Raw genomic sequence first — 19417 nt, forward strand, 5'->3', positions numbered from 1 at the left:
GTTTGACGCCTTGGCCCAGGAGCGTGACCACCTGGCCAAGAGGCTGGCCGACCAGGAGGAGAGCCAGAAGGCGGCCCTGAAGGCGGTGCGGGACAGCGAGGCCGCCCTTCAAGCTGAATATGAGACAGAGGCGGCAAGCTGGGCCGAGGCGAGGTAGTCGTTGATCAACGGCTATGGACAGATTGAAGACTTGGTTGACGGTAGGCCGCCCTCTTCTTCGTCCCTTGCTTGCCGCTTGCCGTTTGGTTCATTTTCCGACTTGGTGTTTTTCTCTTCTTTCTTTTTCTTTCTTGCGCAGAGTACTTCCCTGGCTACTCTACTGCCGCCAACCACGTCGTCGAGGTCCACCGTGAGGCACAAAGGCAGGCTGGCACCGAGATCGCGTCGAACGCTCGCCGATCGCTGGAGGAACAGCTCTTGGCGATTCAAGCCCGCCTCCAGCCGGCTCACCGCATGCTCCGCCGGCTTCAGCGTGTTGGGGCGCAGGTGTTGGCCGCTCTCTGGCCTGGTGAGGTGATTCCCCGCACCCCCAGTCGGACTGCCGACTGGCTGGAGGTGGCGGCCGGCCGCTTCGAGGCCTGGAAGGCTTCTGCGGCTTGGTCCGGCGCCAGGCGGGCGCTGGAGTTCGTCAAGGCCTGGTATCCTGAGCTGAGTTTGGACCAGCTGGCCACCTGGCGGCAGGAGGCCGACACGGAGCTGGAGCCGGTGCGGCCGGCTATCATCCAGCGAGCTTCGGCGATCGCCGACTATACCGACACCAGCGCCTTCGCTCCTGAGGTGGACGACAACGGTGTTGCCCAGCCGGAGGAGTGGTTTGGGCTGAACCCGGCAGACGGCGAGGACTCGGCGGAGGAGATCGACTCCAGCGACGAGGGCGAGGAAGAGGAGGAGGAGGGTGAAGACGCCGCGCCAGATGGTGGCGCAGCCGGTCAGCCTCAGCTTGACTATGCCTCCAGCAACAAGGCACGCGCGGGCGCGCCGCCTGCAGCCGGCGATGATCAAGCCGAGACCCGCCAGCCGGCGCCGCCGTCTCCACCGACGAGCCCGGCTCCCCTGCTGCGCCTTTATTCTAGTATGCTGCCTCTACTTTCCTGTTTTACCACTCTTGGAACATTATTTTGTTAAGTTTGCCTAATTCCACCCACTGGGGGTGTATTCGAACTATATTGACTGCCGGCCTGTTGAAGGCCTTGTGTGTAAATATAATTATGCATGCGTTTGGCTTTCCCTTGTTCTTTACTTTTCATCCTTCGGTTGTTTCCTTTGCCTCCCTCCCTTGGTTGCCGCCTTCCCAGCCGAACAGCTGCTCTGCAGTCTGTGGCTGGAGAAGTGCTTCGCCAGTTGGGAGGGCAAGTACTCTAGCTTTGTTGGATTATCGCGAAGTGACTGGGAGGCCGGCCAGCCGGCTGTTTTGACAGCCGGTAGGCGTGGTTGGAGGCCGGCTTGTGTTATATAAGTTCGTTAGTCCTTAGCCGTTTTTCGTGTGGGCAACCTTTCTGCCTTTGGCTCTTGCCAGTCGGACAGTCGGTTCTTCGAACTGCGACTTTCAACAAGAGAGGGCTCGGGTGCCGGCACTCTACTTGTCTGACTTCAGGTAGAACTTTTAATATAACTTAAGGCGGCCAGTCCCCGGGCCGACTAGTCAAACCTGGTGCCAGACAGAAAATCAAATGTAATAATACATTCATGGATATGACACTTGTCATTCATAGATAAAGGAGGGCAGTCCCCGAGTGCGCCTCGGGGGGCCCATTTGTCTAGTACTTAATACAAAAAGGGTAGCATGATACATACTGCTTTCAACTGTAAAATCTTCTCAGGAGGTTTGCGTTCCTTGGTCGTTCCGACTCTTTGCCGGAATCATCCCTCTTGCATGCTCTTGGCTTCTATGCGTCGATCAGGTAGTAGGAGTCGTTGCCTAGTGCCTTGCTGACGACGAAAGGGCCTTCCCAAGGGGCCGAGAGCTTGTGCTGGCCGGCTGTTCGCTGGATCAGCCGGAGCACAAGGTCGCCCTCTTGGAAGGGTATTGGCTTGACCTTCCGGTTGTGGTAACGGCGCAAACCCTGCTGGTAGATGGCGGACCGGCTGAGTGCTAACGGCCGACCCTCTTCCAGCAGGTCGACGCCGTCTTCTCACGCTTCCTTGGCCTCCGCCTCCGTGTACATGGTGACCCGAGGCGAGTCGAACTCGATGTCAGTTGGGATGACCGCCTCGGCACCATATACAAGGAAGAACGGAGTGAAGCCGGTTGACTTGTTTGGGGTAGTACGCAGACTCCAGAGGACAGCCGGCAGCTCATTGAGCCAGCAGCCGGCCGAACGCTCCAGTGGTACGACCAGTCGGGGCTTGATGCCGGAGAGGATGAGGCCGTTTGCTCGCTCGACCTGGCCGTTTGACTGCGGGTGGGCAACGGACGCTAAGTCCAGTCGGATGCCCTGTGTTGCGCAGAAACGTGCTAGTGCTCCCTTGGCAAAGTTTGTGCCATTGTCGGTGATGATGCTGTGTGGCACACCATACCGAATAGTGATGTCGGCGATGAATGTCACGGCAGTCGGCCCGTTCAGTTTCTTGATCAGCTTTGCTTCGATCCACTTGGTAAATTTGTCCACGGCGACAAGCAGATGTGTCATGCCGCTGCGGGCTGTCTTGAATGGGCCCACCATGTCCAGCCCCCAAACGGCAAAGGGCCAGGTGAGGGGGATGGTCTTGAGTGCAGAAGCCGGCAGGTGTTGCTTGGAACTGAAGACTTGGCGTCCTTTGCAGCATTTGACTAATTCTTTAGCATCTTCCAAAGCAGTCGGCCAGAAGAATCCATGGCGGAAAGCTTTGGCCAGAAGTGATCTTGAGGCTGCGTGGTGGCCGCATTCGCCTTGGTGGATATCCTTGAGGATTGCTACGCCCTTCTCTGGCTCGACGCAGCGCCGGAAGACTCCAGTGACGCTACGCTTGACAAGTTCTTTGTTTATTATTGTTTATGCTCCGGCTCGGCGTTGCACTAGCCTTGCCGAGATCTCATCAGTCGGCAGCTCTCTGTTGACTAGGAAGTTGAGGATGGGCTGGGCCCATGATGGAGCTGTGACTTCTTCTACTGTCAGTACGGCCACTGTGACCCGGGTGGGCGGGTTGGTTTGTGGAGAGTTGGAGTCGGCCACCGCTTCTTGTGCCGCTGCAGTCCCCGGGCCGACTGCTGCAGTCCCCGGGCCGACTGCTGCAGTCCCCGGGCCGACTGCTGCAGTCCCCGGGCCACTTGTCGAAGTCCCTGAGCCGCCTGCTGGGTTCTTCCAGTCGGATCCGGCTGCATCAGGGGCGGGCGGTACGAAGATAGAGGCCGACTCTGGAGATGGCTTGATAGACGGTTTGAGGAGGCGCTGGAGAGAGACACCGGTTGGTATAGCCTGTCGGGTGGAGCCGATCCGTGCCACGGCATCTGCTTGGTCGTTGTCGGCCCGTGGCACGTGGAGGAACCCGCACCCTTCGAAGTATCCACTGATCTGCTGGACGAGGAATCGATAGCTCGCCATGTTTGCATCCTTGGCGTCCCAGTCGCCAGATGACTGCTGGACCACCAAGTCTGAGTCGCCATAACACAGGATCCGGCGTATGCCGAGCTCTTTGGCTAGCCGGAGCCCGTGTATGAGCGCCTCGTACTCAGCCACGTTGTTGGAGGCGGCGAAGTGGATTTGCAGCGTGTATCTGAGCTTGTCGCCTTAGGGAGAGGAGAGGATGATGCCGGCTCCCAAGCCGGTGCGCATCTTGGACCCGTCGAAGTGCATCCGCCAATGAGTGGAGTCGGGAGCCGGCGGTAGGTACTGGGTCTCGGCCCAGTCGACGAGGAAGTCGGCCAATGCTTGGGACTTGATGGCGGTGCGGGGCTGGTAGAAGATTGTGTAAGGAGCCAGCGCAATGGCCCATTTAGCCACCCGGCCGGATGCATCCCGGCTGCCTATGATCTCGGCAAGCGGGGCGGTGCACACGACCGTGATGGGATGCTCTTGAAAGTAGGGCTTCAGCTTCTTGGCAGCGAAGTACACTCCATAGCACATCTTCTGGTAGTGCGGGTAGTTTGGCTTTGAGGTGGACAGTACTTCGCTTAAATAATATACCGGCCTCTGGACTAACTGGGCTCGGCCTTCTTCTGGGCGCTGGACCACGATGACTGTACTGACCACTCGGCTAGTCGCGGCAATGTAGAGGAGCATGGGCTCCTTCTCAGTCGGCGCCGCCAGGACAGGTGGAGTAGTCAGCATCTTCTTCAACTCATGGAAGGCTTGGTCTGCTTGGTCATTCCATTCGAAGTGAGTGGCTTTCTTCATGAGTCGGTACAGGGGGAGAGCCTTCTCTCCTAGCCGGCTGATGAAGCGGTTTAGGGAGGCCAGGCACCCGGTGAACTTCTGAACGTCTCGCAATTTGGTGGGAATCTCCATTCTCTCAATGGCCTTGATCTTCACAGGGTTGCACTCAATGCCGCGTTCGGAGACCAGAAAGCCTAGAAGCTGGCCGGCTGGTACTCCGAACACGCATTTCTCGGGGTTGAGCTTGATCTGGAATCGGCGCAAGTTGGCAAATGTTTCTTTGAGGTCTTCCAGCAGGGTGCCGCGCTTCTCCGTCTTCACCACAATATCATCTACGTAGACGTGGGCATTTCTGCCGAGTTGCTTGAGGAGGCATTTCTGCATGCAACGCTGAAAAGTGGCACCGGCATTCCTCAAGCCGAATGTCATAGTCAGGTAACAGAAAGCTCCGAATGGTGTGATGAAGGCGGTCTTCAGGCGGTCTGCTGGGTCCAACTTGATCTGGTGGTATCCTGAGTAGGCATCCAAGAAACTCAACAGCTCGCATCCGGCAATGGAGTCTATCACTTGATCAATCTGTGGCAGGGCAAACGGATCTTTGGGGCAGGCTTTGTTGAGGCTAGTGTAGTCTATACACATACGCCATTTGTTGTTCTTATTCAACACCAAGACCGGGTTGGCAAGCCACTCTGGGAAAAACACTTCCATAATGAAGCCGGCGGCCAAGAGCCGGGCTATTTCTTCTCCCATGATTCTTCTCTTCTCGTCCGACAGTCGGCGGAGAGGCTGCTTGACTGGCTTCGCGTCTGCTCAGACGTGTAACTTGGGCTCGGCGAAATCCTTCGGAACACCCGACATGTCCTTTGGGGACCATGCAAAGATGTCTCGATTCTCACGGAGGAAGTCGACGAGCTCGCCTTCCTATTTACTGTCCAGGTTTGCACCAATGACAGCAAACCTCTCCGGGTTCTCCGGGTCCAGAGGTATCTTCTTCGTCTCCTTGGCCGGCTGGAAGGAGCCCTGTGCATCATATTCCTTGGGGTTGGGGGACAGGGCCGGCTGCTTGCCGGCCATGGCCACGACTCGCTCCAGCATCTTCTTCTCTTCTGCAACCACGAGGGACTCGGCCAGCCGGCTGCTGGCTGCAGCGCACTCAATGGACTTCTTGTGGTCGCCGGCTACAGTGATGATCCCCTTCGAGCTCGGCATCTTCATCTTCAGGTAGGCGTAGTGGGGCACAGCCATGAACTTGGCCAGGGCAGGTCGGCCATGCAAGGCGTGGTAAGGGCTTTCCAGGTCCACTACCTCGAACCAGATCGCTTCTTGGCAAAAGTGATCCTTGTCTCCGAAGAGAACATCCATCTTGATCTTGCCGATTGGGGAACAGGACAGGCCGGGTACAATGCCATGGAACATGGTCCGGCTTGGCATGAGCTGCTTCGCCTTGAGGTTCAACTTCTCCATGGTGTCGCGGTACAATATGTTGATACTGCTTCCGCCATCAATTAGTACGCGGGAGAATCGGGCAGCTCGCCTCTCTGTTGCGAGGGTGACATCCAACACCAATGCGTAGGAGCCAGGGGACGGCATCACCTCTGGGTGATCGGCCCGGCTCCAGCTAATAGGCCTTTCGGACCAATGCATGAACTCGGGGTTGCTGGAGGCGACTGCGTTGACCTCTTGGTGCTGTCGGCGCCGGCTGCGCTTGTCTTCAACCTGGCTCGTGAAGACGACGTAGGCGGCGTGCTCATCTGGGAACTCATCTTGAATGGCTCCGACTGCTGGTCGAGCAGCCGGCTGCTAGGGGGCTGGAGGCGGCGGGCCGGGAGGCGGAGGCGGCACCAGCCCCTCGCCCTTGGAGATCCGGGTGAGCTAGTGGCACTTTCGGGTCGTGTGGTTGGACGGGTTCGCGCCGCTGTGAAACTTGCAGGGGGCATCGAGAGTCTGCTCGTAGGAGAATGCCGGCTGCCAAGCCGGCCTGCCGCCCTTCTTCTTGGGAGCCGGCCGCTCTTCAGGCTGCTCATCTTCGACAGTGGCCACCTGCCGACTGGTGGAAGGCGGCATAGGGGCCTTGCGCTTGTGGTCGTTCTGGTAGGGGCGTCGGTTGCAGTCACCAGCCGGCGTCTTGGGAGCCGGAGCGAGCACCTTCCTAGATGCGTCTACTCGGAGCTCGGTCTTCATCGAGGAGTCGGCCGTGGCGTATTTGTCTGCTATGACCAGCAGCTCGTCAAGGGTAGCCGGCTCGTTGCAGAGGAGTCGGTGCTTGAGGAGGGTGCCCTCTCGGTACCAGGCGGTGAAGTATTCGATGGCTTGAACCTCGTGCACCCCCTCGCAGGAGTTGCGGAGCTCTGCCCACCATGTGAGGTAGTCGCGAGTCGATTCGCTGGGCCCTTGGACGCACAAGGAGAGCTGGCGGGGCTTGGGAGGCCGCTTGTACGTGCTGGTGAAGTTGCGGACGAAGACTTCCATGAAGTCCAGCCAGCTGTTGACGCTGTAGGGCTGGAGGCTGTTTAGCCAGGGGCGTGCTGTACCTTGAAGCATGAGAGGGACGTACTTCACGGCTACGCGCCTGTTGCCGTTCGCTATGCTGACAGCGGTAGAGTAGTCGATCAGCCAATCTTCCGGCTTCATGGAGCCGTTGTACTTGGGCGTGTCTCTGGGGAGCGAGAACCCTTTGGGGAAGGGCTCGTCGCGGATGCGGGGGCCAAAGCATGGCGGGCCGACATCGTCTTCTTCTTCTAGCGCCAGGGATCGTGCCAGGCGGTCGATCTGGTGGCGGGCGTCGTTCTCGCTGACTCCTTCGCGGTGGCCCAGTCGGCCACCAAGAGTCGGATGTGTGACAGGCGGCGGGGTGGGATATCTCTCCCCACGAGGCGGGGGAGGAGGCGGATTGCCTCGGCGCTCCACCGCTCGGGGGCGGCCTTCTGCATCGCGCTCGATGGTGATTCGAGTCCGGCTGCGGCTAGCAGCCGGCTCCTTGTCTTTCCTTGCGCGGGCGCCGCTCTCAGTCGGCGACCGGGATGTCGCGGTGTGTTCTCGGCGTGGGGAAGGACTCTCAGCGCGGGCGCCGGCTTCATGCCGTTCTGCGGCCGCGTCGATCAGCTGCTGGATGCGCCTCGTCATGTAGGGGAGCTCATCAGCCCCCAGCCCGTTCAGCTCTTCTGCGGCCGTCTGAGCGGCTCGCAGATTCTCAAGCGGTGTGGCGTAGACGGGGCGGTCTTCCCCCAGCATGCTGGCGATGGCCGCGCCGCGCTTCTTGACGAGGCCTGCTCGGCTCGGCCCGCCATGAGGCAGCGTACCAAAGGCGGCGCGGTCGACTTCGCGCTATCTTCTGGCCCTCCGCGATGAGGGCGAGGAGGGGTGCCTCCAGAGTCTCGGCGTCGGCGTCAGCCGGGATGGGGATGGACAAGTCATGCATCACCGCTTGTAGGGCGTCGTGGGCGTTCTCGCCCGAGTCGGCGACGTGGCTGATGACTAGCACCTCAGTGACAGCGCTGCTTCCACTGTCGGCTCGAGGGAGAGGGTCGTCGAAGACTACCACGTCGGAGGGGTAGGCGTCGAGCGATGCCGTGTCGGAGTCGACAAGCATCGGGTCGGTGGAGCCGACCGACTCCACGTCCACAGCAAGCTCGCTGGAGACGTGAAGCTAGTCGAGGAGGCTGACGAGGCGGCTCTCGGGGTAGTCCGTGCCCGCGTCGGACGCGGGCTCGTCGGAGATGCGAGTCTCGCCAAGAAGGTCGGCGAGGCAGCTCGCCACGCAGGCGTCGTCGACGCCTTGCAGCGCGTCGGGGCAAGCGCCATCGGGCATAGCAGGCTGGCTACGCTCGCGGGGGAGGAAAAGGGTTCCCGTCCAGAACAGGTCTCCGGACGACGATGCACCTGGCACCACGGTGGGCGCCAAATGTCGGGTGGTAGGTGCGACATATGCCAACGGGTGGCTTATCATTGTGGGAGCCAGTAAGACATCGCCGGTGCCTGGAAACGGGATAAGGCGAAGACATGCACGCCGGCGGATCTTACCCAGGTTCGGGGCTCTCCGTGGAGATAACACCCCTAGTCCTGCTCTACGGGGTCTCCGCATGATCACTAGATCAATACAAGTAGCTACAACTGCTCCTCGAGCTGTTTGGCTAGAGGAAGAAGAAGGGCAAGGCTAGCTCTCCTTTTCTCTCTATGTGGTGTGTGAAACTCTATCAGATCAACCCTTTGCATGGGTGTCCCGGGGGGTTTATATAGGCCTACCCCCTAGGGGTACAATGGTAATCCGGCTGGGCGCGGGTCCCAGCCGTCAGTATCTATGCTCGCCGGCTTCTCCGCCGGCCATTGGGGCCCGCCGACTGGTGTCCTTGTCGGCGGCTGGTTACTGTCGCCTTGCCTCTGATGACGAGGGCTTTGTCGAGGTGAGCGTGGCTACAGTGCCGCCGCCTTGCGGGCTATCACTGTAGCCTTACCTCGTCTTGTCTCCTTAATGAGGCACATGTTTCGAGGGAAGGAGGTAGCCGGCTATTGGGATCCGGCCACGCCCCTGGCCGACTAGGGGAGGCCGGGCCGCCTTCGAGTGTCTCTCTGGCTAAAGGGGCCCGCCGCCCGTGGGCCGTACTGGCGCATGTCGTGGGTGACATCGAGGTCAACATGGCTACAGTGCCACACCCGACGAGAGATGGCTGGCCCGTACGGCGCCCTGTGGCCATGCTTGCTTCGGGATTCGGGGGTAGCGGGCTGTACTGCGGCCACGCCCCGTCTTATCACCGTTATGTGGATGCAATCTTGGTGGGTGTAGTCTTGACCGGCTTCTGGGAGTCGTCTTTCTTCATGGCCGGCTTCTGGGAGTCGGTCCTCTCAGGGCCGGCTCCCTGGAGTCGGCCATCTCGTATCTTTCTCGGGGAAGGTTTCTGAGGCCGGGTCGCCTTCAGGTAGTCGGCCCTGGGGATAGCCGGCCGGGGGAAGGCGGCCCTATGCTTTGTATGCTTGAAGGCTCGAATGGCCTGATAATTTTTCGAAGAGCCAGGGGGAGTCGGTTAGGCTACCCATGGCCATTTACTCCGACACCGGCAACAAGCCCAACCTCAAGTACTTCCGGGTGTTCGGGTGTAAGTGTTTCATTCTCAAGAAAGGTGTCCGTTTGTCTAAATTTGAGGCTAGAGCTTATGAGGGCATATTTGTTGGTTATGCTACAAACTCTCATGCTTACCGTGTCCTAAATAAGTCCACGGGGCTTATTGAGGAGACGTGTAACGTGGAGTTTGATGAGAATAACGGCTCCCAAGTGGAGCAAAGTGGCACTTGTGATGTAGGTGATGAAATTCCTCCTCAAGCCATAAGAAGAATGGGTGTTGGATTTATCCTACCCATTGAGGAACCCCTTATGGCCGAAGGAGAAGGACAATGCTCCACTCAAGTGGAGCCATCACCAACCCAAGGCCCACACGCTTCCGAAGTACATAGTGAAGGCCCTCAACCTAGTGAACAAAATCAAGGGCAAGATCCTCCTCAAGATGGTGATGAACCACCACACGATGCCCAAGGTCAAGTTCTCTCCACTGAGCAAGTTCAAGATCAAGAGCATGCACAAGATCAAGAACAAGCTCAAGACGGCGATCAAGATGATCAAGTGACCGCTCCTCAACTCACCATCGAGGAGGAATTGGAGCGTCGTGCCGCCAAGATTGCTTCCAAGCTCTCCACCAAGGGTCATCTCGTGAACAATGTGCTTGGAAGCATTCAAAAGGGGGTAAGCACTCGTAGACAATTGGCAAACTATTGTGAACATCACGCGTTTGTCTCTTGTGTTGAACCCCAAAAGGTATATGAAGCACTCGAAGATCCGGATTGGCTTAATGCCATGCACGAAGAACTCAACAACTTCGAGTACAACAAGGTATGGAGATTGGTGCCAAGGCCAACCGGGAACCACAATGTCATTGGAACCAAGTGGATATTCAAGAACAAGCAAGATGCTCACGGGACCATCGTTCACAACAAGGCAAGATTGGTGGCACAAGGCTACTCCCAAGTAGAGGGTATCGACTACGGTGAAAGCTTTGCTCCCGTTGCTCGCCTTGAATCCATTCGTTTGTTGATTGCTTATGCCTCTCATCACAACTTTAAGTTGCAACAAATGGATGTGAAGAGTGCTTTTCTTAATGGTCCTATTAATGAGTTGGTGTATGTCAAGCAACCCCCCAGGTTCGAGGATCCCTACTTTCCCGATCATGTGTATCAACTCGATAAGGCACTCTATGGCCTTAAACAACCCCCATGCGCGTGGTATGATCACCTTACCGAGTTGTTACAAGATCGTGGATTTGAAGTTGGGCTAATTGACCCCACTCTTTTTACTAAGAAGGTCAAAGGGGAGTTGTTTGTGTGCCAACTATATGTTGATGATATTATTTTTGGTTCCCCTAACAAAGCTTTCAATGAGGAGTTTGCCGCACTCATGACCTCAAAGTTCAAGATGTCTTCCATGGGAGAGTTGAAGTTCTTCCTCGGGTTCGAAGTGAAACAAAGAAGAGAAGGAACCTTCATCAACCAAGCCAAATACACTCAAGACATGCTTAAGAGATTCAAGCTAAATGATGTCAAGCCGGCTTCCACTCCAATGCCCACCAAGTGCCAACTTGACATTGATCCCAATGGTAAAGCAGTGGATCAAAAGGTATATCGCTCCATGATTGGCTCCTTGCTTTACCTTTGTGCATCTATACCGGATATCATGTTGAGTGTGGGAATTTCTGCACGGTTTCAAGCCGCACCTAAGGAAAGCCACTTTGTGGCGGTCAAGCGAATCTTTCGATATTTGGCTCATACCCCAAACTTTGGCCTATGGTACCCAAGAGGAGCAAACTTCAAGCTTGTAGGATATTCGGACTCCGATTGGGCGGGAGACAAAGTGGATAGGAACCCCACTTCCGGAGGGTGCCAATTCCTTGGTTTCTCTTTGGTGAGTTGGTCTTCCAAGAAGCAAACTTGTGTGTCTCTCTCGTCCACCGAAGCGGAGTATGTGGCGGCCGGTAGTTGTTGTGCACAACTCTTATGGATGAGGCAAACTTTAAAGGATTACGGTGTCATTTGTGACAAAGTGCCTCTTTGGTGTGACAATGAAAGTGCCATCAAGATTTCTCTCAACTCGGTGCAACACTTCAAGACGAAGCATATTGAGATTCGGTATCACTTCATCCGGGATCATATTAGGCGAGGGGAGATCGAGCTCAACTATGTCAACACTCATGATAACCGTGCAGATATTTTCACGAAGCCTTTGGATGAAGCAAGATTTCGCGAGTTAAGGCATGAGCTAAATATCATTGATTCGAGCAATGTTGCTTGAACCCTTGCACATCCCACCATACTCAACTTGTTATCTTGTTTACGTGTAGGCATGGACATAGGGGGAGTGTTGTTCTCTCAATGAACTCTCCCTCCCCCCATTATGCATAAATTGATCAACTCTTTCACATTAGCCATTTTTATGGTACTTGTGCTTCGCGGTGCCATACCAATTGACTCAAACATAGGTGGCTCCGGCCACCGCCCTCTCCTTGGAGTGGTTGTGTCTTGTGGTTGGTCCTTGTTGTCTCTTGCCTTTCTTTCTCTCTATTAGTCTTAGTTTCCTCCTCTTGCCGTGTGTTTTTCCGTTCTTTTTGAGCCAAGCCTTTTTGTCTAGTCGTTGAGTCTCACTGGGCGGTACTACCGCTAGTGGTGCGCGGTACTACCGCTTATGTTGACAAGCGGTACTACCGCCCACCCGAGCGGTACTACCGTGGGGGGCGGGGCCAGGGGGTTATGTCGGGGCGGGGGAGATGTTTCGTCTCTCCGGTACCCATTCGCACCGCCCCCTCATTCCTCTTCTTCTCTCCAGCGTCGCCTCGCCGCGGGAGGCCTCCGGTGGGCCACCGTCTCCGGGTCGTCCCTCTCCATTCCCTTTGGTGGAGTCGATCCCCACCCCGTCCTCTTGCCATGGATGCCGGTATTGCCCCCGTTCCTCCTCTCTTTTTGTCTAGTTCTCAGATCTAGTGTCTTGGGGCAATAGTGGTTGCATCTCTCGATTTTTGGCTAAATCTAGGCTTGAGTAGTTTGGAGAAAGCGACTAGACTGTTTGGATTAAGGTTTGGTAGGTTTATTTTTGAATTTGGCATCCCCGGTAGTGTCGGATCTGACCACAGCAGTAGGGAACCGCCGGTTCCCAGTCTTGAGCGGTACTACCGCTCCCAGTGGAGCGGTACTACCGCTTGGGCGGTACTGCCGCTTATGGCCAGCGGTACTACCGCTGCATGTCCGATTCCATCCTTTTCCTACCACTTTTTGATCCATGTTGTTTTGTTTGGAGGCTCATGCTCTTTCTTTCGTGTTGGTTCTTCTGTTCGTGTGTTTGGTACCAGGTGATGAACATCCTGAGCAGCAAGTCCACCGTGTCAACCCCGGACGTGCAACATCTAAGCGCTACCGCACCTCTGAGTCAGCAGGTGCTTCCTCCAGTGCGCCACCTCTGCCTCAACTCCAGAAGAAACCTGCCAACAGGCCGAAGCCAAGGGGCAAGACTGTGACTGAGTTGACTGCCAAGGAGTTCTGGGAAAGGCGTCGCCGCAACCCCTATGCGGAAGCCCAAGAACCCAATTTGGTCAACCGCCTATTCTGGAACCGCTTTCAGTTTGCCATCTACTTTTATGTGATCAAGGCCAAGAAGAATCTCTATGTTGATGTTCGCTCCATCGACACGGATGCCATGGAAAAGGATCCTGAGTACTTTGGTGAAGCTCTTCAGATGTGTTCTCAGCTGAACATTCTCGGGATCATGCAGTTCAACAAGGATTTTGATGCAGATTTGGTGGCTCAATTCTATGCTACTGTCCATCTTGGGACTGATGCAGAAAGGACTCTGACTTGGATGACAAATGACAAGTTGCTTTCTGTCAAGTGGAAGGCCTTCATGGAGTTACTTGAGGTGGAAGATCACGGGCTTCAGACTCCTGTCGGCTTCCGCCCTCACCCCAATGCAAACTCCACTCACAAGCAAGCCCTCTGGCCCTACTGTTCTGTGAAGGTTAACCCTGTGACTAAGAAGGAAACCTATGAGTTGTCTACCTTTCTGGACATCCTTCATCGTGTCTTTCGAGAGACTCTCTTCCCTCGCATCGGGAATCTGGATATGGTCCACTCCTATCTCGTGGACATGCTTCTCTTCTGCCAGCATGAGAAGGAAGCAAACACTGGCGAGTCCCTGGACATTTCTCATGTTATGTGGTCTGAACTTCTTACTGCCATTTTTCAGCGCAGGTGCCCAATCTATGGTCTGTTCATCATGCTGGTCATTGAGAAGGCTTGGGCACGTGTCTATCCCAAGGTTATGCTGGAAACTGGAGAATTGGTTTCTCATGAGATCAAGCGTCTGAGGAAGAAGGACAATTGGGGCACCCCGGCTCCTCAATCCGGGGGTCCATCTACTGCTGCTGACATGGAGACCGAGGGCGTGACTGAGGCCGATGATGACGATGAGGACTATGAGCCTTCTGGGACAGAGCCCTCTTGGGCAAAGAAGCTCAAGCGCAAGATGAAGAAGCTCTTCGGCATGGAGTCTCATGGTCAGTACATGACTCATGTGGCTGAGAAGAAGGCCAAGGGGCGTCACAAGGAGCTCATGCATCAGCTGGGTGCGACCGTTGCCAGCGGTTGTGAGGGCCAGATCACCGAGGAGGAGTGGATTCAGCAGCACAGTCCGTGGACCGATTCCGACACCGAGCAGTTTCCGCCTGAGGATGGCAGTGCGGATGACCCTGCCAGGATGTGATGAGAGAGCTCCTCAGTTTGCTTTCACCTGGAGCCGTAGCAATGCTCTTTGCCCTTTTGGTGTCTCGATGCCAAAGGGGGAGAGAGTTTAGGGATTTGTGCTTTGTGGTGTCGTCGTTTCTCGTCGTTTCTTTGTAGTGTCGTTGTGTTTTCTCGCCATTTGCTTTGTTTGGTTTTGTGCCAGTGAGACCTAAGTTCCAGACATATGGTGTGAGACATATGCTACCCTATCTTTATCTATGTCTATCTAGTACTTTAGTATCTTATGAGCTGCTTGTTTATCCGGTTATATACCCTGCTCTCATGTATCCTATGCTTAGGTCGTTGGACTATAAAATATAGGGGGAGTGTTGATCCTAATGTGTGTGTCTTGCATTCCAAAGGCACTACTAACTAGGTGCACACATTCAGGGGGAGCCCGTCTATATTTTGTAGTTCTAAGTATCTTTACATTCATGTTATATCCTTGTGCAAATCCCTGGTTGTCATCAATCCACCAAAAAGGGGGAGATTGTTGAGGCATATCTCTCTAGACGTAGTTTTGGTGATTGATGACAACATGTTTGTGGACTATTCGTGTGCTTTGAGCTTTTCAGAGATTCATCCTTGGCACGAGACGATTTCTTTCCCCTCGGAGTGTTTTTCAAGACGGTGTAGCTCTTTCGTTTCTATTTTGGTGAACTAGTTCCGTAGGAGTCACCGTACTATCAAGAGGGGGTCCGCTTTGGTAAGGCTAGGGTGGAATCAACACGTACACATCCTTCTCACACCCTCTGAGCCTTTCCGCTTCAATGGAGATCTCTTTCCCCTTTATTTGTGCTTCGTCTGGTCCCAGCGGTAGTACCGCGGTGCCCAGCGGTAGTACCGCTTAGGAGTCATACGCGGCAGTACCGCTCCGCAGCGGTAGTACCGCCGGTAGGTCCTCAGCCGTAGTACCGCTGCGGTACCAGGCTCCTACCGCGTCGACTCGAGGGGGTCACTTCTCGTGTCGGATTGTGCGGCACTAAGCAGCGGCAGTAGAGCGGTAGTGCCGCTCATGAGCGGTAGTACCGCCCAACCACCGCGGCAGTACCGCACTAGGTCCCTCTCCACTTCTCTCTCTCCTGCCCTCCAGACTGCACGGTAGTACCGCCTGGGGGAGCGGTAGTACCGCTGGGCGCAGCGGTAGTACCGTTGCCTCTTGCGGTAGTACCGCCCTCTGCGGGGCTGTTTTGGGGGTAACGGTTGGATTGTTCCCCCCACTATATAAGGGGGTCTTCTTCCCCAAAGTTGACTCACCTCTTCCCCAAAAGCTCCATTGTTGCTCCAAGCTCCATTTTCGCCCGATCTCTCTCCCTAGCCAATCAAACTTGTTGATTTGCTCGGGATTGGTTGAGAAGGCCCCGATCTACACTTCCACCAAGAGAAATTTGATTCCCCCCACTAATCCCTAGCGGATCTTGTTACTCTTGGGTGCTTGAGCACCCTAGACGGTTGAGGTCACCGCAGAGCCATAGTCCATTGTGGTGAAGCTTCATGGTGTCGTTGGGAGCCTCCAATTGAGTTGTGGAGATTGCCCCAACCTTGTTTGTAAAGGTCCGGTCGTCGCCTTCAAGGGCACCAATAGTGGAGTCACGGCATCTCGCATTGTGTGAGGGCGTGAGGAGAATACGGTGGCCCTAGTGGCTTCTTGGGGAGCATTGTGCCTCCACACCGCTCCAACGGAGACGTACTTCCCCTCAAAAGGAAGGAACTTTGGTAACACATCCTCGTCTTCACCGGCTCCACTCTTGGTTATCTCATCCCTTTACTTTCGCAAGCTTACTTGTGTTAAATCCCTTGCTTGCTTGTGTGCTTGTTGTTGTTGCATCATATAGGTTGCTCACCTAGTTGCATATCTAGACAACCTACTTTGATGCAAAGTTTAAATTTGTAAAGAAAAGCTAAAAATTGTTAGTTGCCTATTCACCCCCCTCTAGTCAACTATATCGATCCTTTCAACGTATGTATCATTGCTACTAAGGATGAAACAATGGGGTCTATCTCTACATAGATAGATCTTGTCTGCATCATGTCATCGTTCTTATTGCATTACTCTGTTTCTCCATGAACTTAATACACTAGATGCATGCTGGATAGAGGTCCATGTGTGGAGTAATAGTAGTAGATGCAGGAAGGAGCCGGTCTACTAATATTGGACGTGATGCCTATATAATGATCATTGCCTGGATATCGTCATGATTATTTGAAGTTCTATCAATTGCCCAACAGTAATTTGTTCACCCACCGTTTGCTATTTTTCTCGAGAGAAGCCACTAGTGAAACCTACGGCCCCCGGGTCTCTTTCTCATATATTTGCCTTTGCGATCTACTTTTCCTTTGCATTTATTTTCAGATCTATTAAACCAAAAATACAAAAATATCTTGCTGCAATTTATTCTTATTTATTTTATTTGGCGTTTGATATTTCAATCTACTACAATTTTATCTCACGTCCGTTTGCCCATCTGGGGCGCCGCTACCCGAAAGGGATTGACAACCCCTTTTACATGTCGGGTTGCGAGGATTTGTTATCTGTGTGCAGGGGCTGTTTACGTTGTGTTGCTTGGTTCTCCTACTGGTTCGATAACCTTGGTTTCATATCTGAGGGAAATACCTACCGCCGTTGTGTTGCTTCAAGCGACATCAAAAGGAATTTCTGGCGCCATTGCCGGGGAGGATCTTCAACATATACCAGGTTCCTAATCACAAATCTCATCTCCTCACAATTTACATTATTTGACATTTGCCTCTCGTTTTCCTCTCCCCCACTTCACAAAAATTTGCCTTTTTATTCGCCCTCTTTTTCGTTCGTCGTTTTCTCGTCAGATCTCATGTTTTCTTGTGTTGCCATGTGTCTTCTATTTGCTTGCATCTTTGCTTGCTAAAAATCTATAGATACGGATCCTCATCCACTTGCTAATCTTTTTAAAAGATCCAATCATGATGAACCAATTGCTAGTGAGTTGAGTGCACTAGATTATCTTTATGAAGTTTTGCTTGAGATTCGTGAATCCGAAAATTGTGATGAAGAAATTTATGAAGTGATTCATGATAGCTCCTTGAATGAAAAGGATGATTGCAATGATTTTACTATAAATTCTATTAATGTCAATTGTGCTAATGATATGCAAAACCCCAAGCTTGGGGATGCTAATTTTTATATGTCCACTACTTATTCTAATGATCATGATTGGGGTGATTCTTCTTATGATCTTGAAAATTTATTTATGCATCATGATGAATATGCTATTGATATCAATGTTTGCAATAATATTGAAAGTGGGTTTGGAAGAGTGTCAACTTTAGATAAAAATAATCCCACATATTTGGAGAGTGTTCAATCTTATGAAATTTTTGATAAAAGTGGGTTTGGAGAGGTCATGACTTTATTTGATGATAACCACTATTTTGGAAGAGTGTCAACTTTGCATGCATGTGGATCATGAAGTGAATATTTTATGTGATAGTTATATCGTTGAATTTGGTTATGATCCTACATGTAATTATTTTGAGAGAGGAAAATATGGTTGTAGAAATTTTCATGTTACTAAATTACCTATCGTTTTGTTGAGACCGTCAATGTTTTATTACCCTTCTTTGCTTATGTTAGATGTTTCTTGTATTGATAATTTGTTTACTTATAAAATTCCTATGCATAGGAAGTATGTTATACTTAAATGTGTTTGTCATATGTTTCATGATGCTCTCTTTGTGTTTCAATTCTTATCTTTCTTGTGAGCATCATTGAAATCTTATGCCTAGCTAGGGGTGTAAAACTATAGCGCTTGTTGGGAGGCAACCCAATGAATAAAATTTATTTTTTCCTTTTGATTTCTGTTCTTGAGTGTTTGCACAATTACGCTACTGTTATGATTGTGTTTTTTGTGTTTTAATTAGTGTTTGTGCCAAGTAAAGCCTTTAGGATCTTCTTGGGTGATAGTTGTTTGATATTGCTGAAAAAATAGAACCTTCTGCGCTCACGAAAATAATTCTCAGTTTTTACCCGAACGTGATAAAATGCAATTCTTTTTTCAGAAGATGAATATACAAATTACTTAGGTGGTCCTAATTTTTTTAGAATTTTTGGAGTTCCAGAAGTTTTCGAAATAGTTAGATTGCTATAGACTGTTTTGTTTTGACAGATTCTGTTTTCCTTGCGTTGTGTGCTTATTTTGATGGCTCTATGGTTTTGTTTGATGCGTTTTTTCCATAGAAAAGTTGGAATACAGTAGATATAATGCAAAAATTAAATATGAATTGGTTTGAGACAGCACTTATAGTAGTGATTTATTTTTCTTACACTAACGGATCTCACGAAGGTTTTGTTGACTTTTGTGTGATTGAAGTTTTCAAGTTTTGGGTTATCTTACGATGGATAAAGGAATAAGGAGTAGAAGAGCCTAAGCTTGGGGATGCCCCGGCATCCCAAGCTATTGTCCAAAAATGAGCAACCAACTAAGCTTGGGGATGCCCCTGAGTGGCATCCCCTCTTTCTTCTAATGACCATCGGTATTTTACTCGAAGCTATATTTTTATTCGTCACATACTATGTGTTTTGCTTGGAGCGTCTTGTATGATATGAGTCTTTGCTTGTTTTATTTTGTGTTTTAAGTCTTGATTCCTTGCTGGATACACCTATTTGAGAGAGCCAAAATTATGTCATGACCTGTTAGAATTGCTCTCTATGCTTCACTTAAATTTTTATGAGCTATGGACTTACTCTAGCGCTTCACTTATATCTTTTTGAGCACGGTGTGCTTTAGTATTTTTGAAGAAATGCTCTCTTGCTTCACTTAGATTTATTTGAGAGTTAGTAAAATTTTCAAGAAATTCTCTCTTGCTTCACTTAAATTAATTTGAGAGAAAGAAAGAAAAATTATGCTCATGATCTTCACTTATATTTGTTTGAGCTTATGAAAAGCAACACATGAAAATTAGTCCCAAAGTGATAGATATCCAAGAAGGATATAATAAAAACTTTCATGAAGATCATTGGACAAAATAAACTTGATTCTTAGTAATAGTTTTGAGATATCATGATGTGATATGTGAGTTATGTTGATGAGTAATTATAGTAAGAATATTGGTGTTAAGGTTTGTGATTCCCTATGCAAGCACGAAAGTCAATAATTATGCAATGAAATTATATCCTACTTGTGGTGCATTATTCGGTGTTAATTACGCTTAATGCTTAATGCTCGCTTATGAGATTATCCGTTTCTTGGTTGGTCGCTTCTCAATCTTTTACTAGCCTTCATTTTGCACTAAGTATGATCTCTACTTGTGCATCCAAAAACCTTTAAACCAGTTTTGCCACA

This window comes from Triticum aestivum, chromosome 6D (genome assembly GCF_018294505.1).
Source record: "Triticum aestivum cultivar Chinese Spring chromosome 6D, IWGSC CS RefSeq v2.1, whole genome shotgun sequence".
NCBI classification, from domain to species: domain Eukaryota; kingdom Viridiplantae; phylum Streptophyta; class Magnoliopsida; order Poales; family Poaceae; genus Triticum; species Triticum aestivum.